This window comes from Equus caballus, chromosome 1, assembly GCF_041296265.1.
Source record: "Equus caballus isolate H_3958 breed thoroughbred chromosome 1, TB-T2T, whole genome shotgun sequence".
NCBI classification, from domain to species: domain Eukaryota; kingdom Metazoa; phylum Chordata; class Mammalia; order Perissodactyla; family Equidae; genus Equus; species Equus caballus.
In genome coordinates, this window is record NC_091684.1 from 868,374 (window position 1) to 892,130 (window position 23,757).

General features: G+C 45.3%; 1 long non-coding RNA gene across 1 annotated transcript; it reads right to left on the reverse strand.

The window, feature by feature from the left end:
* Positions 1 to 5,236: 5,236 nt before the first annotated feature.
* Positions 5,237 to 21,471, reverse strand: LOC138919442 (uncharacterized). Its single transcript, XR_011429620.1, has 4 exons — positions 21,308 to 21,471; positions 15,176 to 15,272; positions 11,361 to 11,546; positions 5,237 to 7,127 (listed from the first exon to the last, which is right to left on the reverse strand). It is a non-coding gene; the product is annotated as an uncharacterized lncRNA (long non-coding RNA).
* Positions 21,472 to 23,757: the final 2,286 nt, after the last annotated feature.

Sequence of the window (23,757 nt, forward strand, 5' to 3'; positions counted from 1 at the left end):
ACCTTCATTGTTTTTCCTGCTTTTCCTTCCTACATCTCCCCAGTACATAGTTGCATATTTTAGTTGTGGGTCCTCCTAGTTGTGGCATATGGGATGCCCCCTCAGCATCGCCTGATGAGTGGTGACATGTCTGCGCCCAGGATCCAAACCAGTGAAACCCTGGGCCACCAAAGCAGAGTGTGTGAACTTAACCACTCAGCCACAGGGCTGGCCCCACATTTTTTTTTAAGCATGATTTTTGAAGTCTGTATCACATTAATTGGAAGACTAGACAATTTATTTAGCCAATTCTTTATTTTTTTTTCTCCCCAAAGCCCCCCAGTACATAGTTGTATATTTTAGCTGTGGGTCCTTCTAGTTGTGATGGCCCCATATGTTTGGTGGATATAGAATTTTTGGTTGACAGTTTTTTCCTTTAAGCACTTTGAATATGTTATCCCAATTCCTTCTGACCTCTATTGTTTCTGCTGGGAAGTTAGTTGTTAATCTTACTGGGGTTCTTTTTTTTTTTTTTTGAGGAAGATTAGCTCTGAGCTAACTACTACCAATCCTCCTCTTTTTTCTGAGGAAGGCTGGCCCTGAGCTAACATTTGTGCCCATCTTCCTCTACTTTATACATAGGATGCCTACCACAGCATGGCATGCCGTGTTGTGCCACGTCCACACCTGGGATCCAAAACAGCAAACCCCAGGCTGCCAAGAACGTACAAACTTCACTGCTGCGCCACCAGGCCGGCCCCTGGGGTTCTTTTAAATCATAAAAAAGGGATTCCTTTCTAAATAATAAGGGTTCCTTTTTTTCTATCTTCCTCCTTCAAATATTTTTTCCTTGCCATTACCTCTCCTAATTTTTAGGATCCACAATGTATGTGTAGATTTCTTTCTGCTTATCCTACTTGTAGTTCACTGAATTCCCAGATGTGAGCGAATGTTTCTTCATTTGTTATATGTCCTTGGAACTAATTCCACAGACTTTAAATGGTTGCTTTTTTTTGGTTTTGTTTTATGTTTTTCAGTTTGGCTAGGGAGTGGGTCAATGGATTTCTTCCCGCTATTGTGCAGGGAGTCCTTCCAGGAATCATATAATTTTCAAGTTTGCATGCTCAGTGACTTGTGAACTTTGTAATTCCCACAGAGTAATGACACACTGGCTAGGAAACAAAATTAAACTCAATTGTCAGTATCATAGGAGTCGCATTATTATTTATGAGCACTACAGGATTTGCAGATGCTATGATAACCTGGGTTACTATAACTTAAAAAGATGTTTTTAATTCTATAATAGGCATCCATGTGTTCATTAAGTGGGTAAAATTACTGCAAATGCCAAAAAACACATCTAACAATGATCTAAAAGAACTGTCGATATCATAAAAGTCCATCAAGCAGCTGAAATAGCCACTGTGATACAGAACAACTTAGTAGATAACGCAGAGAAAATAAAAAGAGGTATTAACTAAAACCTTTGCTACAGTATTTGCAGATATATGCCTTCTGGGAACGTATCTTCCCTAAATGTCATATAGGCCTAGGTGGAAGTTCTTAGAAACATTAAAATTTTCAAGGTCTTAAGGAGGACATAATGGATGTCAATTGCAGCCTTGGGATCAGTTGAAACAGCAGGAACTGTGGTTTTTAACACCAGCTATTCTATTGTGGTCTATTTTAGATTTTGTTGTCAGCCACTACCTTGACGCCACTACCTCTACTACCTTGAGGAGCCTTAACATGGGGTTTGAATGTCTCTGACCACCACCAAGAATGAAGTGCAGGAGACCCATTGGTTGCCCCAGCTAAATCCCTCAGCCCAGGTACAGCTGTGGAGGACAGTCCCTTTCACGTAGGCAGAGCATCAGCATAAGTCTCCACCTTGTCTCTCCATTATTCAGCCTCGGGAATTTTCCAAAGCTAAGGGAGCTCACTCACCCCATTCACAGGGGAGTTCAAGCCATGAATTCCGTATGGCCGGCAGCGTAGACAAAGGCCTCAGCTTCCTATGCCTCAGTGGGTCAGCTGAGATGCATACGACCCAGCTCAGAGTACCCAGCAGGATGGACGTCAGCTTGTTCACGGTGGTTGCCAGCTCAGTAACACACCCTGCATTGGCTTTTCATCCTCTCCTGTCTCATTTTCCCCATTCTCTTATTCTTGCTTTTTGTGATCACTTCCCTAATAAACTACCTGCACAAGCTCATCCCAGCTCTCTTTAAGGGAATACAAATCGAAGACAAGAGACCCAAGTGAGACAAGGACCCTGACTCTGAACAAGCCAAGGACAAATATAAGAACTCCAGCCAAAAAAGGAACACACCTCCACCCAGCACGGAGGAGAGACCAGGTCCCCAAGCCAGCAACCCCAGCGCGATCACCCAGCAGAGTCAGTACCACCACCCGCAGAGCCGGCAGCACTTCTGTCGTGTTTTTCAGATCTGATTGCTCCACTGACACTGTCACTTAACGTCGGGTTCATCTGTTTGATGGAAACTCAGTCACACGTAGGATTGGGAATGTGGTTTCCTATCTGCTGTGTTTAAAAATTACCACAGAAGAGGGGCTGGCCCCGTGGCCGAGTGGTTAAGTTCGTGTGCTCCGCTGCAGGCGGCTCAGTGTTTCGTTGGTTCGAATCCTGGGCGCGGACATGGCACTGCTCATCAGACCACGCTGAGGCAGCGTCCCACATACCACAACTAGAAGAACCCACAACGAAGAATATACAACTGTGTACCGGGGGGCTTTGGGGAGAAAAAGGAAATAATAAAAAATCTTAAAAAAAAAAAAAAATTACCACAGAAGTAATGTTTTAAAACAACAGAAGCGATTCTCTTGCACTTCCGGAGGACAGGAGCCCGCGATCAGCGTCGCTGAGAAGAAACCCAGCGCGGGCAGGGCCGGCTGCCTGCAGAGGTCTGGGGAGGAGCGGCCGCATGCTGCTGGCGGCCATCCTCCTTCGGCCACAGCACTCGGCTCTGCCTTCCGGCCACGTGGTCGCGTCTTCGCCGCGTTACTGGCGCCCGACAGGGAAGCAGGCAGACGAGCCCCTCGGCAGGAGATAACGGCAGCCACCCCGACACAGGCTCCGAGTCCCGACACGCGACGGCACACCCTCGGCGGCGCCCGTGCAACCTTCGCGGGACCCGGAGCAGGCGGCTCCACGCTGGAGTCACCGAGAGCCTCTTGCGGAGACTGAGGGGAAGGGGCTGGAGCACGCAGACGCGGCGGGGAAGACCCAGAGGGTCGGAGTCCCGAGAGGGGGTGCGCCAGGCCTTCCTCGTCCTGAACTCGGGGCGGGAGAGCACAGAGCCCCAGGGAGAGCGCCGCAGGCTCCGGCTTGACAGAGGCGGAAAAAGCCCGCGTAGCAGAGACAAGCAAGGAGGCCGACCGCAGACGGAGCGGAGCCCACACTGAGGGAGGCGGGCAGAGCCGAGTTCAGACGGAGAGGGGCGGAGAGGGCCGAGTACAGACAAAAAAGGCCAGAGAGAGCCGGGTCCAGGCAGAGCCCGAGGGAGAAAGCCGAGTCCAGCCGGAGAGAGCCGAGAACAGGCGGGAAGAGGCGGAGAAAGCCGGGACCAGACGGAAAAGGGCGGAGAGAGCCGGGTTGAGACGGAGAGGGGCGGAGAGAACCGAGTCCAGAGAACCACAAGGAGAAAGTCAGGTCCAGAAAGAGAACGCCGAGTATAAACGGAGAGAGCCGAAAGTAGACGGAGAAAGCTGAGTATAGACAAAAAAGGCCGGAGACAGCCGGGTCCAGACAGAGCCAGAAAGAGAAACCTGAGTCCAGACGGAGAGAGCCGAGTGTAGACGGAGAGACCCGAATATAGACGGACAGGGAGGGGAGAGCCGAGTATAGACAGAAAAGGGCGGAGAGAGCCCGGTCCAGAGCCAGAAGGAAAAAGCCGAATGTAGACGGAGAGAGCCGAGTATAGACGGAGAGAGAAGGAGACTGCCGAGTTCAGATGGAGCGGTGCAGAGAGGGCCAAGTATAGACGGAAAAGGCAGAAGAGAGACGGGTTCAGACAGAGCCAGAAGGAGAAAGCCCAGTATAGACGGAGAAAGCCGAATGTAGACGGGGAGAGCCGAGTACAGACGGAGAGGGGCGGAGACAGCCGGGCCCAGGCGGAGAGCGCCGAGTTCAGGAGGGGGGGGCGGAGAGCGCGGAGTCCAGACGGAGAGAGGCGGAGAAGGCCGAGTATAGACGGAAAGGGACGGAGACAGCCGAGTCCAGATTGCGAGGGGCGGAGAAAGCTGAGTCCGTGGCTTAAGGCTCTTGCATTGTGAGGGAGAAGGGTCGAGGCAGTGTGGGGGTTTCATGCCTTACGCACACAGCTCGTTCCCTCTTGCATGCCTGTATTACTGAGGGCACTTTCCCTTTTCTCTACCCGTTTTCATCCTGTAAGCACCTGGTGAGTGATTGAAAGCCCCCTCCCTCTCATGTCCAGGACCCCAAGCTATTCCAGTCTGACACACCAACCCAAACTTGGCCTCCAAAAATTCATTAACATTTTGGTGGATTTCTTCCTACCCGCTTGTGCGACGTCGTCCCCATCTGCATGCTCTTTGCCACAGCCAAGCCTGCTTCCTCTCCCCGCTCTCCTTGGAGGGGTGTGTTCCTCCCGGGATTTCAGGCTGTTTCACAGCTCTGTAACATCAGCATCTCATGAGTAAGGAAAGTTTGCCTTGTGGTTTATCTTACTTTTTCTTGTTGTTAGGGCAACACTCTTTCCAGCTTTCTACATCCTTGGTGGAAGTGGAAATCTCAATTTCCTAATCGTTTTCCTTTGGTGAAGTGTACTCATGCCTGAAAATATCTTCCATGTTATAAAGATACTTGTGAATGAGGTTCACATCCAGTCGTGACTTGTCATCAATAGAACTGAAGTTGTTTACAACAGTAATTACTTAATATCTAATGAACATCTACTGTATGCTAGCTCTGATTAAATTGAGGAAATATATCTTGATGACTTTTTTAACCAGTTATGCTGACTCCCATGGGTAGACAAAAAGGATGTTTCATTGTTTGATTATTTTGCTTGCTTCTTGTTTGTTTTTATTTTAACCTAGGTAAAAAGCAGAGCTTGAAAGGCTGAAGAATGTTCAAAATTGGAGTTAACATTGGGTCACTGCTCAGTTCCCTTGGATCAGTGACAGGCTTTAAGGTCAAATTCTGCAGAATGGTAGTAAGGAGTAAAAATATCTCTGTTGGAGCAAGACTTTCTCCAAGACACGCCTGTGTCCCTGGGAGAAAAAAGTATTTTATTAATTGATTTTTGTTAAAACTGTTGAAGGAAAATGAAAGTTGTTAACATACAGAGTTCTGTTCTTTGTCCACTAGGAATGGCTGAGACCTGGAGCCTGCTGTTTTCAGGTCACCCATCAAGTGAGAACAGGTGGGAAGTTGTCGTATTGTCCAGTAGGGAAGGAAGCAATCCAGGCCCTCGTCCCCGGGTATCAGAGGGGAGTGAGCTAGATGTTGTTTTCAGAAAAGTTCACATTGAGCTGAGGGGGCAGCCTCTTTCACCATCTAGAGATTAATGTCAGGTGTGTACAGGAATAGTTTGATCTTTATATTGTAATTGTAGATTGCCGTGTAGTAACAAGGGATGAATGAAGAGTATCAGAATTATTTTGGTAAAAAAGAGGTTTTTAAATATATTTAATTGATGGATTTGTGATTACATTTTAATGGATCAAATTGATAGATAGCCAGAAATATGGAGCTTCATTTACTTATTGAGAAGGGAATGAAGAACTTCCAAAAGTTGCCATTCTCTAAAAAATTATTTTACTGAGGTCATACTGGCTTATAACATTCTGTAAATTTCAGGTGCACATTATTATATTTCAGCTTCTGTATAGACTGCATTGTGGTAACCACCAATAGTCTAGTTTTTATCCGTCACTGTACACATTACCCCTTTTGCGCCCCCCCCCCCAACTCCCTTCCTTCTGGTAATCACCAATCTATTCTCCGTATTCATATGTTTGTTTATCTTCCACATGAGTGAAATCATATGGCATTTGTCTTTCTCTGTCTGACTTATCTCTCTTCCTATTTCTATCCAGAAAATGTTTTGCATCAAACCTTTGTGGGCTCAAAAACCCTTTACTGTCGTGTAAGACAGAGGACAGCAATGGTTAACACAGTTGTTCCATGAAACCAAGAAAATCTAATAGTTAAATAACGGACTTCCTTCCAGAGAGCCCAGCATCATTTGTTAGTAGATGAAATAACAGGTGGCACATATGACTCTGAGGGGAATGAGCTCAATCGCGACACTTCGTATGAATAACATTCACTGTACATGTTGAAGGACTAGTTCTGGGAGGATTGATACCTTCTGGGAATTGGGACAGTTGATGGTGAAGTATCCGAGCCAGTGGGTGGGGCTGTGGCCCACGGGATCAACGTGAAACACACCCTCCTGGCTCCTTGGCTTTTACTCTCTGTAAACAGAGACCCTAAGACACACGTCCTTGGCCCTGCTTTCACATCCTCGCAGGAGCCAGTACCCAGAGCAACTGCAAGCCTTGAGAACATAACAGGAAATCTGACCGATAGAGTGAAATTTTGTGAAACCATATACAGAAGGACTAAATTCAAGAAATTGTATGTTTGATACTTTTTGAAGAGAAGCAAAATTATTTCTTATTAAGGGCTTACAAATGGAACCAAAACAATTAGTAATGAACTGAAAGAGAAGATAAATATTGTTCATAAATAAAATCATTAAAGTTGAGTATATAATACTTCTATTTTGCTGAATGAAGATGTAAATATATGATGATGATACATATTGTATATGTAAATCTAGATTGAGGATACATACTGTACATATAAATATGCAATAACTGCATAGGACATCACTTTAGAAGCAATCCGTGCTTGAAGAAATACAAAGTGATAAGGAAAATGTAAATCGGAGGGATATACAAGTGAAGATTGGGCATAAGCTTGTTTTTGGAAAAAAAAAGGAGACCACAAAAGTTATCTTTTAAAATATTGTCTCGGGGCTGGCCCCGTGGCCGAGTGGTTAAGTTTGTGCACTCCGCTGCAGGCGGCCCAGTGTTTCGTTGGTTCGAATCAAACCACGCTGAGGCAGCGTCCCACATGCCACAACTGGAAGGACCTACAACAAAGAATATACAACTATGTACCGGGGGGTTTTGGGGAGAAAAAGGAAAAAAATAAAATCTAAAATATTGTCTCTTCTACATTCTGTTTATTCTTTATTTTGTAAATCTTCTATCATGTTGGAATTTGCCTTTCTAGTCTCTGTTTCTCATAACCTACGTTTCATATTTTATTTCTCTTTATTGCTCTGTAGTGAATTCTGGATAACTTCTTCCAGATCTGTCTTTCAGTACATTATTTCTTCCCTCAACTATATCTGATCTAGCCATTATGCTGTTTAATCCATCTATTATGCTGTAAAATTTTAAATAACTACATATATATTTGAATAACAGCTTTATTGAGATATAATTCACATATTACAAAATGTGACCTATTAAAAGAGTACAATTCAGTGGTTTTAGCATATCACAGAATTATATAACCATAACCACTATCGTATTTTCTTCACCTCCCAAAAAAGCTCTGTACCCATTAATAGTCTATCCCCATTCCCCTTGACCTCCAACAAACACTGGTCTAATTTCTGTCTCTATGGATTTCCTACTTTGGACATTTCATATAAATGGAGTCATACAATACATGGCCTTTGGTCTGGCTTCTGTCACTTATCGTAATGTTTTCAAGGTTTATTCATGTCATAACATGAATCAGTACTTTACTCCTTTTTATGACTGAATAATATTGCATTGTATGGATATGCCATTTCTCTTAAATCCATTCGTTAGTTGAGGACATTTGGATTGCCTCCATCTTTAGGATCTCATGAAGAATGCCTGCTATGAACACTTGTGTACAGGTTATGTGTATGTGTGTGCATTCGTTGTGTGATTTTGGGGTTCTCTACCCTAATACCATGAAACTTTTGTGTCCAAACCTAATCACAGCACAGGATTGGACTTTTTCCTCACCCAGACTCCTTTCAGTGATGATTTTCCTTGGTGCTTGTTGGCCTGTGAGTGGAGCTCTTCTGGGTCCCATAGAGCACCTGTTTTCACACCGGGTCTCAGGTCAAGCCCCCTGCCTCACAGGGACCAGGACGCTATTCTGTGCCCATGGGATCTAATCTCTGGCTTCCAGCTGTTCGGATCTCTCCAGGTCCATATTTGCGTGGATCATCTGTCATTCACCAACGTTTAGTCTTATTGAACTTGGATTTTTTTCCAGTATGATGAGTGTGTTATGGACTGTTATTATTTTAGTTTGCGTTGTCTAGTAAGGTTGAGTATCTTTTCATACACCTACTCACCATACTTGTGTCCTATTCTGTGAATTTTTTGGTTTTATCTTTTGTCCATTTGTCTCTTGTCCTGCTTTTCATTTCCTTAGTGATTTTGGGAGTTCTTTACATAATTAAGAAATTCTTTATTTGTGAGTTGTCCGCATTACAGGTATTTTTTCATTGTCTGTAGCTTTGCTTTTGCCTTTGTGTTGCCTTTTGTTATACAGAAAATTTTCCCTTTTGATGTAATCACATTTAGCAATGCTTTCCTTTAAGATTTTTCCTTTAAGATTTCCATTGTTTCCATTTGTGCTTTTCTATCATGTTAAAAAAATTCTTTCCTAGCCTAATACCATAGAAATATTCTCCTATCTAGTATTCTAAAAGAATTAAAATTTACTTTTTACTTAGTAGTAAAAAGTAGCTTTATTAGGTAGTTACTTAAAAAGTCTAGAAATTTTTTCATGGTGTGAAATAGGGGTTTTATTTTATCTTTTTCTCCATGATTATTTACTGGGCCAGCCTTTTCTTTTTCTGCTAATTTCTAATGTTCCTCCACCGTATGTATCTATCTGGATCTATTTCTAGGCTCTCTATTCTTTTGTTTTTTGTTGAGGTAACATTGGTTTATAACATTATAGAAATTTCATTACATCATTATATTTTGATTTCTGTGTAGATTACATCATGTTCATCAACCAAAGACTAATTATAGTCCATCACCACACATGTACCTAATCACCCCTTTTGCCCTCCTCCCTCCCCTGTCCCCTCTGGTAACCACCAGTCCAATTGCTGTCTCTATGTGTTTGTTTGCTGCTGTTTTTATCTTCTTTTTATGAGTGAGATCATACAGTATTTGACTTTCTCCCTCTAACTTATTTCACTCAGCATGATACCCTCAATGTCCATCCATGTTGTTGCAAATGGTAAGATTTCATCCTTTTTTATGGCTGAGGAGTATTCCACTGTGTTTATGTACCACATCTTCCTTATCCATTCATCCCTTGATGGGCACTTAGGTTGTTTCCAAGCCTTGGCTATTGTGAATAACGCTGCAGTGAACATAGGGGTGCAAGTATCTTTACACATTTGTGTTTTCATGTTCTTTGGATAAATACCCAGCAGTGGAATAGCTAGATCATATGGTATTTTTATTCTCAATTTTTTAAGGAATCTCCATATTGTTTTCCCTAGTGGCTGTACCAGTTTGCACTCCCACCAGCAGTGTATGAGGGTTCCCTTCTCTCCACATCCTCTCCAACACTTGTTATTTCTTGTCTTGTTAATTATAGCCATTCTGACAGGTGTCAGGTTATATCTCATTGTAGTTTTGATTTGCAGTTCCATGATAATTAGTGATGTTGAACATCTTTGCATGTGTTTGCTGGTCATTTGTATATCTTCTTTGGAAAAATGTCTGTTCAGATCTTTTGCCTATTTTTTTAATTGGATAGTTAGTTTTTTTTGTTGTTGAGATGTATGAACTCTTTATATATTTTGGATATTAACCCCTTATCAGATATGTTTTGCAAATATCTTCTCCCAATTGTTAGGTTGTCTTTTCGTTTTGTTGATAGTTTCCTTTGCTGTGCAGAAGCTTTTCAGTTTGATGTAGTCCCATTTGTTTATATTTTCCATTGTTTCCCTTGCCTGGTTAGACATTGTGCTTGAAAATATGCTGCTAAGACTGATGTCAAAAAGCATACTTAGGCTGTCTATTCTGTTGCATGGGTGGAAGACCACTATTTTAAAAGCTGCTATTATCCAGTCAATCACAATATCTGACAAGGAAAAGTACTTGTTATCGCTGTTACTTTAAAAAAAATTGCATGACTTTTCTTGCTCCTTTTCCATTCTGCATGAATTTAAGGATATCCTCATTAAGTTCCATGAAAAACACAATTGGAAGTTCTATTTGAACTGCAATGAATTTGTAGATTAATATGGGAAGAATTATCATCCTTGTGTTGATTTTTCTCTACTAACATATTAAATCTGTCTATTTACGTAGGTCTTTTTTTATGTCCTTCATTAGTTTGTCAATCTTTGCCCTAAATGTTTTGCATAGTTTTTGTTAGATTAATTCCTAGGGCTAGATTATTCCTTATAATTTTTTAGTCCATTTTAAATGAGTGAATATTTTAAATGAGTGAATAAAATAAAGAATGTTTTAAATGTTTTTTAAAGTACTTTTTTTATGTGTTGCTGATATATCTAATCCATTTTTTCTTTCTATCATATGAGTTTAAGGTCATAAGTTTTTTATCACTAAAATATTATATGTGTTCCTAAATCAAAAAAGAGGAGTTCCACGGTATGCATTTTCTTTCCTATTCTCTTCTTGCTGCCCATATAATTTTCCTTTATATATCTTACTCTTGTTTGATTCTAAATACATTCCAATTTCTATTAACATTTCTGTTTTTTTATATTGAATATTTGATCTATTCCTTCACACTCTTTTTTTCTTAATAAGTCTTTCTAAAGGTTTGCTGTTTTATTAGTTTGTTTTCCAACATCTGGATGTTATTTATTTTTTGATCATTAGTTTCTGCTTTTTGTATTATGACTTCACTCATGCTTTCTTAGAGTTTTCGCTCATTCTTTTTCTATCTTCTTGAATTTAATAGGTCACATTAAACTCAGTCTTTCTTTTCTTTTTTCTAATATTCATCTTAGTTTTTCTTTAGTTCCATCTCACAAGCATTTCAAGTGGAGCTTTTATTTAATCACTGGTTAGAGAGGCAAGCCTAATAGGAATTATGAGAAATCAAGAGTAAAAACTCCTACATATTTTTCTCCTACTCTGTTCTAGCATATAAAAACTTTCTTGTCCATGATTACTAAACTTCCTGTTAAGAAGACAAACAATGTTTTTGTGAAATTTTCACTTACAGAGAGAGTCAGCCAATGGGGCTAATAGAAATATTATTTATATTAAAATGTAAAAATCAGACACTTAATTGTTGTAATAAAAATGTATAGGGGGAAAATATGACTGACCTTAGGAGTGAAGAACTGTCTGAATTGGTGTCGCGGATTGCAGCGTGAGGCAGACTGGAGGGGAGAGTATCCATGTATCTCTGGACCTCATGCACCACAGCATCTGTGTGGGGCATCTGGGTCCTGTCGCTCATGCAGGAGCATCAGTCCTGGGCCTCAATCTGTCAATTTCCTTGTGAACATTACCTGCATTGAAAAAGTGGTGTCACTCATGTGCCTTCCAGAGTCCCTGAAATGTCATCCAAAACCAGGCTAAAGGGTTGCAGAAACTTGCTCAGTCCTACAAACTAGCGAAGGAAAGTGTTTCCTTCAATGACTTGTGCTGTATTGGAGGCTGTGGTGAGAACCGGTTGGTTTAACGGGAATCGCTGGTGTTGCGGGCCGTGCTGAGGGCGCTCCATGAGGGGATTCTGTCAATGCCTGACTCTTCCTCACATCGGGATGAGAACTATAGGGGCAGGGATTACAGCTGTTCGATCTCACACAGATCCTTGCAAACAGATAATACCGAGAATTCTGCCTCAGATGCCAACCAAGATGCCACCATCCACCATTATTCTGAACATTTACGAGAAGTGGAGAGGGAAAGTGCGTGCTAAGTGCCTCTTTTGTACCAGGCGATCGGCTAGAAACTTGTTCACATCCCTTAGCATTTAGTTCTCCCAATAACACTCTGGGGTAGGTATTAATATTCTTATTTTTAAGGGGAAACAACTTAAAGTCAGGGACATTAAGTCACCTGATGGAGGCTGTCTGACTCTGTAGCCGGGGCTGAGATGCAAGACTGCTGTACTATAACCACAGTTTCTGGTCAGCAAAACTGCCTGAGCCCAGAGAGTGTTGATTTCCTTTGAGTTTTTAAGAGAGAACAACTATTTTAGTTTCATAAAAAGGCTCCAGAGAAGCGCAGAATCACTACAGACAGGTCTTTAGCTTTCACTCTGTGTTGTTTTGTACCAAGGGGGAGACTGAGTTGAGAGAGCACACATGCTTGTCCTGAGTCCCATGGCCAGTGTGTAACGTGTGTGACAGGTGTGTCACACTCCTGCCCTCATGTGCTCGTTACCTTTGTGTGATACGAGGTTTCAGATTCAGAAACTAACTCCTTCCTCTTTTACATCAGGCACTGCTCAACAAATTATTTGTGCATTTTGTATCATCTTTGTCGTGATTAAATATGCTAGTTCGTTTAGTGCCTACTTGTATAGACAGTCTGTGCAGGGGTTTCCAAAGCACACTTCAAAATTTAGGAGTAGTGATCACAGTCTTGAAGCTGTTCAGTACCATTGACATATCAATTCAATTTCTAGAAATTTATCCTAAAGCCTTAATTTAAAATTTCCAGTAGAATGATCTTTTTTGAATTATGTGTGATTGCAAAACATTTAAAACAATTAAAGTTCTCCCAAATAAGGGATTGGTTAAATAAATTATGGTGTGTCTACAGTATGAAAAACTTTGTGCTAAATTAAAATAATTCTTTGATAGAATGTTTAATAATGTGCAAACAAGCCCTTGATATATTACTAAGTGAAAAAATAAAGTTACAATGTAGTGCAATTCCAATATTGCTGTGCATATACACACAGAAAGGGGGTGGGCAGGAGACTGTCCAAAAGTAGAGGAATTTTTATTTAAATGATAGGATTACTAGTACATTTTAAAAAATGTTGTCTTCACAATTTCCCATATATTCCAATTTTTTTTTTAAAGATTGGCACCTGAGCTAACAACTGTTGCCAATCTTTTTTTTTTTTTTTTTCGGCTTTACTTCCCCAAACCCCTCCATACATAGTTGTATATCTTAATTGCAGGTCCTTCTAGTTGTGGCATGTGGGATGTTGCCTCAGTATGGCCTGACGAGCGGTGCCATGTCCACGCCCAGGATCCGAACCCTGGGCCGCCACAGCGGAGCGCGAGAACTTAACCTCTCGGCCACAGAGCCGGCCCCCTATTCCAATTTTTGTACGATGGACCTGTATTAATTACCTTTTCAATCAGGAAAAGCTAATAGATCAAAAACATGGAACTAGCTGTGTTGAAGAAGTGGGGTGTCTGTCTCCGGCTCCAGGGCCGGCCAGTCCACAGCCCCCTCCTCGCGCAGCCCCGGAGCTCCCCTCGCCTGCCGCCTGGCAGCACCCTCCCTCACCCTCAGCGGCGGCAGGAACAGCAGCGAGAGCTGCGGCCTAGTGGCAACCATCTCGTCTCGTGTAGCGCCAAACAGACCCAATGCAGTGGCTTCTAGGTTCTCGAAGTTAAATTCAGAACGTGCATGGGTTGTTTTTTTCCTGTGGATAATGGAGTAATCAGATATGTGATTTCATAATAGGTTCCTTTTTAGCAAATACTTTATTTGTAAATAGGAGATTCGCAATGAATATTTATGGTGTCTATGAATGCATTACTTTGCTTTTATGTCATTTTTTTTGCCTAGGTGATTTTTATTTGATGCCTAATTGGTACTCAATGAAAGTACAAATTTTAATGCTTTGCATAATGGAAAAATACGGTTTAAAATGTTTCACTTTTGACATAGTTTTGAAGAAAAGATAAAAAAATGTGACCTGCCTGTGTATAAACATGTGCACATAACACATTCATGCATGCATGCACACACACGCCTGTGTGGAGAGAGAAGCAAATATTCGACAGCTCTGAAGGCTGGCGAGCTCCGTCTAGGCATTAGGGAAGGAGATGATCTGTGCTCCTGAAGAGTCCCAAGTAGCGATGGTGGCACCTGGCACTCTCAGTATCAGCCAGTTTATGTGTCGTCTTTACCCTGGACTCTGAGCTCCTTGGGCATGCACTGAGTGTCACTGGGAGTTTGCTTGCCCAGCAGGTGCTCAGTGAACACACAGTGAACACTGAGTGATGAGTCAATGAAAGAAAGGCAAATGCTCCGTTATATGCCCAGTAATGGTAGATAACGCTGCTAAGTCCACAAGACCTTTAGACGGAGGCTTGCAGAGCACGGACTAGAACGTGTATTCCACAAGTTTGTGCACCCACCCCTGCCTGCATGGAAGTCTAAGAAGAGCGTCTATTCCTGTCCTGAGACTGGGGGTGGGGGTGGGGGAGGGGGACACGTGATCTGAGGGCTGCACAGCAGCCAGCCCCTGCGGAAAGATGAGGAAAGTCTGCTCTTACTGCACCTCCGCCGTCTCTGGAGAAAGCAGTCCATGTAGTCCCAGCTGCTCTCAGGCTCCGCAGGCCCCTGTTGCTGCTTCACTCTTCCAAAATGAAATTTTTTTATATTCTGCATGTTTTACAAAATACTCTGGTGTTTTCCAGGGAGAGAGTGAATGAGTGACGGCCACAAATTGTAGAGCCCTAAGGGGAGAGCCACACTCTTCCTTCCATCATCAGGATTTAAAAGCGCAGAGAGCACTGTGTGGTATTGAAGAAACTCTTTTAAAGGGGAACCTGCTCTCCCCAGAGCCGTCCTGTTGTCTCTGGCTGCAGTTTCGTGTTGCCTGAAGCAACTCCGTGCTGTGCAGCTGCAGGGATCTCCAGGGCTGCCTGTGCATTGAAACGTGCGGCACCACCTCAGAAGAGGCAGAGGGAAGCCTGAGCTCCTTCCGCAGGTCCCTGGCTGGATCAAATAAATAAACCTGCCTCTTTTCCACAGCTGCCACTCCCTCTGCCCAGGTGGTCCGGCCCTGTTGCCTACAGCGGGACTCTGCACTTGGGCTGACCCTGGGCACCAACCGGAGATAAGCCAACCACCAGACAATCACGACTTTACCTGGGCCCAGCAAGAGCTTGATATGGAAAAGAACTCCTTCGACAACCAATCCGTTGCAGGAATTCCTCACCTTATAGTCACAGCGCTCACTGAAGAGGACAGAGCAGATCATGTTGAGGGAACACAGCAAGGCTGAAGGCAGGGCCCAAGGGCTGACCTGGCAAGAGCTAAAGTTGTAAAAATCAAGAAAGATTCCCATGGACACAGGTTCCACCCACACTGCTCCCCTTTAAAGTAACAGTAGCAGGAGAGGTGTATAGTTTCCAGATAGAAAAGCGGGAAAGCAGTACCAGCAGGAGTGTCATGGATCTTAGGAAAGAACAAGAGCACTAAATGGAACTTCCACTGGGGGACTGGCCTGTGGGGAGCACATGCCGACAAAAGACACCAACACAAACCAACCCTCTGTCTTTGCGAGGGCCTTTGCCAGATACTGGGCTTCCTCCTGGACACGGTCCTCAGTGTTCCTTCTCCCATCCCAAAGGTCCTCAACATCTTGAGAGTAAATTGAGGACTCTGCTTCCATGTCTCACCATTGCCCAACGCAAGTCCTGGATGGGGAAGCCCAGGTCAGGAGCTCTGCCAGCCACTGAGGAGCATCCAGACTCAGAGGACGGGGAGGACGTGGTACCTGATGGGGCACTTGACACTACAGGGTGGCCTCAGAAACTGTTCAGAAGGATCAGAACATTATGAACTTTTCCTTTTCTACAGACAGACAGCAGCATTTACCCCAGGCCAAAGCTAGAAAGTCAGATTTTTAAAAGTTCACGGAACATTGGCTCTTCCATGGAGGAGGTCGCCTGAAGGACCTCCCCCTCAGACTCATCCCAGCGTGGCTCCTGCTGGGCTTCCCAGCCAGAATGGCTGCTCTTCTCCCCGTGTCCTACCAGAAAGCCCATCAGGAGATGTCCCACATCCAGGTGACAAATCAGAAGTCAGTTCTGCTGTCCTCACTAGACAATTGTTGGGAAACAGATATCTGAGAGCAGAGAAAGCTCACATCAGCTACCCACGTTAACCAATGCAGGAGACAGAGATGGTTCAGGTAAATTAAAGAATGCGAGTTAACACCTTCAGATTGATTCGACAGGATCTTGGCACCATGAGCAAATAACACGTGCTATAAAAAGAATGAACCAGGATGGAAGAAAGATGTTGTAAGAACTAAAAATGATTATTATCTGTATTTCTGACAATAGTGGACTAGGTGATTCTGATCAGTCCCTCTGCTGGGATAGAGCAGAAATGTGGCATGGCTGTACACGTGGTATGTGAGAACATGACTGAAAATGCTGTAGAGCCCACAAGGGAAGGAGGAATTGTGGGGACACTTTTCCCATAGAAGCATCTGCTGACTCCAAAAAGCACAGATGAGAGACAAAATCTGAGCAGAGCTATCACACATTTCGCAAGGAAAGGGGCAAATAAACAGAAGTCAAGCCTTCCAAGGTGGGGGGTTCTGATAAACATCCTAGATCAAGGGTGAACTGGCACGAGACCACCCGGAACAGGACTGCAGCCCAGCCTCAAACCCTCCTGGTCCCTGAAGAGTCAGGGGGTCAGGGCTTGCCGGTGCCCCACCTGCTCGAAAGAAGTCGATCCTCTCTGTCGGAAGGTGTCATTAAAGCCTGAAATTATGTCTGTGACCTTTCAGATAAGGTGTCTGGAACCTAATCAAAAATTAGTAGGCATTCAAAGAGAGAATGCCACATGGCCCAAGCAGGAGAGAATAGATGATAGAAATAAACTACCTGGGAATCCATCTAGTGGTGGCATCAGACACAGACTTTAAAACCATTGTGCTTAACAGGTCAAAGGGTTCAAAAGCGTGATTGAGAATTCTGTCAGAGATCTGAAAACTAGTCCAAGAATCACTCCAAAGAAAAAACAGAATACCTAAAATGAAAAATTCAATGATTTATACACAACTGAAGAGAGAATTTGTGAGCTGACAGATTAGAAGAAAATATCTAGGCCAAACAACAAAAGTTAAAGACTTTGAAACTTCCAAAGTGTAACTGGAGTTCCAGAAGGCCAGGAGAGAAGGGACAGGGCAGAAGCAATCCTTGACAGGATAATGACTGAGAATTGGCTCAAACCAACACATACATTTTGAAAATTCAGAAACAGGATAAATACAAACAAAAAATTTAGGCACTTCAGAGTAAAATTGATGATAAAAAATAAGGAAATAATCTTAAAAGCAGCCAGAAAGGGGCAAAGTACTCATCAGCTTCCGAAGGATGGCACTATTAACTGTAATTTTGCAACGGAAATAATAGACACCAGACACAAGGAAATGACATCTTTTTTTTTTAAAGATTTTATTTTTTCCTTTTTCTCCCCAAAGCCCCCCAGCACACAGTTGCATATTCTTCGTTATGGGTCCCTCTAGTCATGGCATGTGGGACGCTGCCCCAGCGTGGCTCGATGAGCAGTGCCATATCCACGCCCAGGACTCGAACCCACGAAATACTGGGCCGCCTGCAGCGGGGCGTGCGAACCCAACCACTCGGCCATGGGGCCAGCCCCTAGGAAATGACATCTTTAATATACTGAAAGAAAATTACCACTAACCTAGAATTCTTTATCACTTTTTTACATCTTTCAAAAATTAAGATGAAATTAAGGCATTTTGAGGTGAATGTAATCTGAAAGAATTTGTCACCAGAAAACCTGCACTAAATAAATATTAAAAGATGTATTTTAGGCAGAAGTAACATGATTCCAGTCTTTCACCTGGCACCTATATATGTATTTTTTTGAATATAGTCCTAGGGATAAAATTACCGTTCATAGGACATGTGTATTTTCTGCCTTAGTAGATAATGCCCAACACCAGCAGACACGTTCAGGTGTGTTCCCAGCAGCATTATTAGTCATGATCACAAACTAAAAACACCTCAAATGTCCATCAAGAGTGGAAAAGGTAAATAATACCCATGCAATGGAATGTCATATAGCAATGAAAATGGATATACCACATCAGCTGTAACAAGGATGAAGCTCAGAACCATACTTTTAAATGGATAAGGCCAGATCCTGAAGAGTACCTACTGTATACCTCTATATATACATGGTCCAAGACCAGGAAAAATTAAATTATGGTGTTAGATGTCAGAATATTTGGTACCTTTGGGAAAGGGAAGAATGTAATGCTTGAGCAAGAGGGAAAAAGGAGACTTCTGAAGTGGCGGAAACATTTTATTCCTTGATTTGAGCAGTGGCCACACGTGTGCTGACTTTGTGATAATTCAGTGAACTGTACATTTATGACTTTTGTACTTTTCTGAGTAGCTGCTAAAACTGACTGTTGAGTAAACGGTTAAGGGTGCTCTGAGTAATAGAAACAACAAGTCTTAAGACAAAGTTGGTGATCTGAGAAAATCTAGGAAATCTTTCCTAATGTGGAAATAAAGAGGAAATAAAGAGGGGGGAGAGCGGGGGAGATGGGAAGCATCTGTGGGCGGCGGTGGCAGCAGCAGACACAGGACGCTGTGTGGGATTGCTCAGGGTACAGAGAGCCAGTGGGATTCTGGATGTCTTTTCAAGGTAGAGTGAGGGGATTTGCTGCTGGCTTGCATGTGGTGTGAGTGACAAAGACGAATCTTGCGTGACCCCTGGCCTCTGGTCTGAGCAGCTGTAAGCCGGGGCTGGCGTTTCCCTATGGGGAAGGCTGGAGAAGTGGCGGATGCACAAGTGCAGCTTTGGGCAGGTCAACGTGAGGCGCCTATGAGCTTTGCAGACAGGTGCTGAGGAGCTTTTTCTCAGAGACTCGGGAAGTGAGAACATCACGGGGGTGGGAGGGGATGCTGCTGGAGGTTTGAGGAAACAGAAGGCAGGAAACAGTCTCCTAGGAGAGTGGCGGGAGCAGGAGGGGATGTCCTGTGGTTGCAGGCAGCATGGAAGGGCTGCAAGAGCTAAGGGACCAGTGAGCATATCCACATATGTCTTCCTGAGCCTGACACTGCAGAGGAGCAGACGTGGGCAGGAAGAGAATGGACTTAGAGGGCCGGCCCTGTGGCTGAGTGGTTAAATTTGCGCACTCCGCTTTGGTGGCCCCGGGCTTTGCCGGTCCGAATCATGGATGCGGACCTAACACCACTCATCAAGCCATGCTGAGGCAGCATCCCACATAGCAGAGCCAGAAGGACCTGCAACTAGAACATACAACTATGTACTGGGGGGGCTTTGGGGAAAAGGAAAAAAAAAAGAGAACAGACTTAGAACCAGAGCAGGTCAGTGAAGCAAGAGTGAGCGAGGGAGGGGAGCAGGCTAATGCCAAGGAGAGAACAATCGCAGTGGGACTCCAGCTGGGCAGGGAGGGTGAGGTGCTGACGTGGGCCAGTGGGGAGAGCAAAAACTGAGGAGTGTCATTGACTTGGACCCCAGTGCCACTGCAGCCGTCTCCAAGGCAGCCTGTCTGGGCCCTGCAGAAACTTCTAGACCACAGGGTAGGCTAGGACATGTCTACCCACCCCACTCTCCTTCACTTAGGTCAGAATCCATCACCATCTGAAGACCTCCCAGCCTTGCCAGTCCCCCCACAGCCCTCACAGGCCCTTCCCTAGTAAAACACCCTTTATCCTTGTGTCCAGGTCTAGGAGGCATTGGATGAATGCAGGGCAAGGATGTGGAGCCAATGGGCTGCAGGTCTTAGTGGAGCAGACTGTTGACCTTGAGGTCCTGGAGGTGCAGCTGGAAAGCCAGGTGGGCAGGGGGCACTTTGAGGTCATGCTGACGAAGTGCAGTTATTGGCATTGCCCACGCTATGCTGTGGACACGCTCCTCACTCGGAGCAGGTGCTCCATTTGTTACGGTTCTCTGTCAGTGGAAACCAAAGGGAAGGGGCCCTCTCACGTAAGAGGTCATGAGAGGGGGCTCGGAGAGCTGGGTGAATGACCCAGGACCACCCATCAGTTAAGAATGGAGCCATTTTGGAGAAGCCATCCCTCATGGCCTCTTTAAAGAGAGAATCAAGTAAACAAAAAGGGAGACATTCTAGCCCCACTGAAACAGACGTCTGCTAAACCTCAGTGCTACTGCAGCCCTCCCAGCCTTAGCTGGGAGATCTCAGCAAAGCACCTGTCCCGACCCGCAGGGAGCAGCCGGCCATACCTGAGGGGCTTCCCTGGAGAGAGGGGAGCACACCCGAGGGTTCATGGAAGGATGTTCCCAATGACTGGAAGAGGAGGTGGAGCAGGAGGGAGCAAAAGCCCAACGCCTGGCTCCTCTCCACATAGAAGCAAACGGCAGGAAAGTCACACAATCACCAGGGGGAGGCCGGGAGACCTGACAGCTGCGTCACTGTCTGGGTGGGCGGCAGCGGGTGACTCTTCAGAACAACATCAGTCCTGATGCCTGCAGAGACTCAATCCTGCAGTGAGCGGGCCACAGCAGGACTGTCGCTGAAGGCAGCGGGTTGTGATTGCAAATCAAATATGAGGGAGATCTACACGTTCCCTGAACGATGGGTAGAAATGTGATTTATTTGCATATCTAAAACTACTCACCTCAGACCTAAGCAGTCACCAGCAGTGTTCATATTTTCTCTTTATTTCTCACCCCGATACCTAGTCATCAATTTGACCCTTCACCCAGACTAGAAAGAAGACCCGAGAGGGAGGATTTGGGTCTGTAGGTGGCCGTAGACTGAGTCCTGCTCCAGCAGACACAACTGACAAGTGCAAGAGGGTCTTTCACTGGATCCCGACTCCCCTCTCCCCAACCAAATCCATGCCTGACCTTCTCCATCTCAGGCAATGCTGGCTCCATCCAGAAATCTGGACCACACCTGTGGCACCTGCTCCTGCCTTCCCACCCTTATCATACCCTTCAGCACCTGCTCTCCCCACTGGGCGCCCTCTGCACTGGGCCGCCACACTCACCCTTGCTCCATTCAATCCATTTAGGACACAGCAGTCAGAATCTCTTTTAAACACACAGATCAGACCATGTCATTCACCTGCTGAAAAACCTCCAGTGGATTCCCAGGGATTTAACTGAGGGTAAAAGCCAAACCCTTAGGAAGACCTCCATGACCCTGCCTGGCCTGGACCCTGCCTTCCTGTCCTGCCTATCCCAGGACAGGGCCTCCCTCCGCTCAGCTCCTGGAACACCCCAGGCCTCAGGGCTTCAGGGCATCTCCCCTGCCTTTCCCTCTGCTGGCAGCCCTTCTCACCTCTTCCCGGGGACTCACCTCCACCTTCAGCTCCCAGCCTCCCAGCACTCTCACAGCACACTGACCCTCTTCTCTCATATCGCAGACGGTGACTGAACAATAACTGGGACAGTTCACTGTGTCGGGACGGCGCCTGTGGAGTTGAGGACAGTGGGCCAGCAGCCACTGCACTTTGGACTCCCGGGAACAGGGCCTAGCTGTTGGCTCCACCCCCAGAGAGATGCCGTGCCTTTCACGCCACCCTCCCATGCACCGGCGTCTTCCATGGGTGGCACCCCCGACCCCAACCCTTTGCACTAACTCTTCCTTCAACAGGGAATGCTTTCTTTTCATCCCGCCACAGGCTTCTCCCTCACTTTAATTGGCATTTATTTGGTTATCAACAAGATTAGTACTTTTAGGTTTACTAGCCATTTGTATTTTTTAGACTATCGGTTATTTGCCCATTTTTCTAATGGGATATTAATCTTATTGATTTTCAAGAGCTCTTTATGATACAGTCAAATTTCAAAATAGGCAACTCTTTCATATCCCCAAACAATGAACACGGTAATTTACTGAACGTGTTCCCCAGACTATGTATCAGTTTGTCAAATTTTGTGTCAGGATATTCAAAACAATTTTTACATGAGAAATAATGACCGTTTATCCCATTTTTTGGCATAATAAAGTCTGAATTTTTAAAGTAAATCCTCATTTTAAGTGGGGAAACAATGCAAAGAACATGAAGAAAGTCGTTACCTCCCCACCCAGCCTCACCCCTGCAAAGTCACAGGGTCTAATCTTTGGCTGCACGTTAGATCATGGGGGAGCTGGTGAAATGCCAGGCCAGCACCCCCCAGATATCCCAATTTCTTTGGTTTGTGGAGGGCCCATCACTGAGATGAAGACTCTAAGTGCTTCCAGTGGCCAGTCAGAGCTGAGGAGGGCACTCCAGGGTCCTGCAGCTCTGACCTCAGCCTCAGGCCACGGGAACTCATCCTCACCTGGCCCATTCCTGACTCAGGGCCTGCGGGGATCAGTGTCATGGCCTTTTATCAGCACTACAGGGAACTAGGCAGGGCATCATTTTCCCTGGCCCCAAAGACCCCCAGGGAGTTCCCTCCTGAACCAGGCTCTCCCACTGCTCTGGAGCCCCGAACATCCAAGCCCCCACCACCAAAATAGCAGGAGTCTCGTCTCGGCTCACCCAGGCACCTGCGCGCTGCACGGTTCAACCTCAGCCAGGAAGAGCTTCTCTGGGGGCTTCTCCAGACAAGAGTCTTGAAGTGAGAATGTCCACTCCTCAGAAATTCACACCTAGGCTGTAACTGACCCCGGTTCAGAGAAGCGTGTGAGCAGTGCCCAGGAATGCCTGGGTGACCACCTACCAGAAAACAACGTGGAAACAGAACGCAGTTGGTTAACTTTTCCCTTCAAACTGTAGTTCCCAAGAGAAACAACTGCTATGTATGAACAGGCCACCAGGCCCTTCCTTTGGGAGTGTTGGCAGGAAATTCACACTCAGTAGGTTGGCAGGGAGCTAGGGATCGCAGGAGGGCCCAGCATCATGTGGCCTCAGTGGGTCCTAAGGCCAAGATTGCCTGGCAGGTCCACCTCTGCGTGGAGGCTTCCTGTGACCTCCCCGCGTCAGGGTCCTCCAGGGTCGAGAGTCATCTTCCACCACCCCCCGGGTCAGGTCTCCAAGGCCGTGCAGGCAAGGGCCAAGGCCTCAAGACTCCACCTGGGTTCTAGTGTCAGGAAGCTTCTACAGCGCCTGGCCCACCACCCCACCCCACATGCACTCACTCCTGCTTCACATCACAGCACCTACCCTTGTGCCTGCTGCATCTCACGCATGTGCTTTATATCACACACACGTGCATGTTGGATCCATCATCCACACACACACATGAGCCTTTGTCACGCCAACTGCTCCCTGGTCCTCTGATGGAGCCTGTGATGTCTAATCAGAACCCTTGATTTTTGTACACGGTCAGCTCTGAGGCAGGAAGTCCCCTCGCTCCCCATAGGAATAGCTGTGATTTCTGAACTGGGCCCATTTTGTTACTTCCCCGTCTCTTCGGAGTGACAAGACTCCTTCCCTAGTGGGGTTATGGCACCTTGAAGTGCGTTGGCTCTGCTCTGGGCCAGTCAGGAAGCTGGTAATTTGCCACCTCTTATTTCATCCTTGCACAACCTCAAAAAGCTCTTCTTCAACTTAATGATATATTTTAATTTTTATTAAATCCACCCTAAGAGCAAGTTGCACACTTCTTACAAAGTAACTCTCTAGTTATTAAAATATGAATTTCTGCTAATTCACAGGGTCCACCAAGCCCTGCTGATGCCCTGCCCCATGCAGGCCTTGTCTAATTCTGGATGCTTCCAGAAGGACCTGTCAAACAGACTGGCGGCCCCTGCTGGAGAGTGGAGTGTGCTCCAGGGATCATGCTCCCCTTGGGGGCTCCCTTCTGGACTCACCGTGC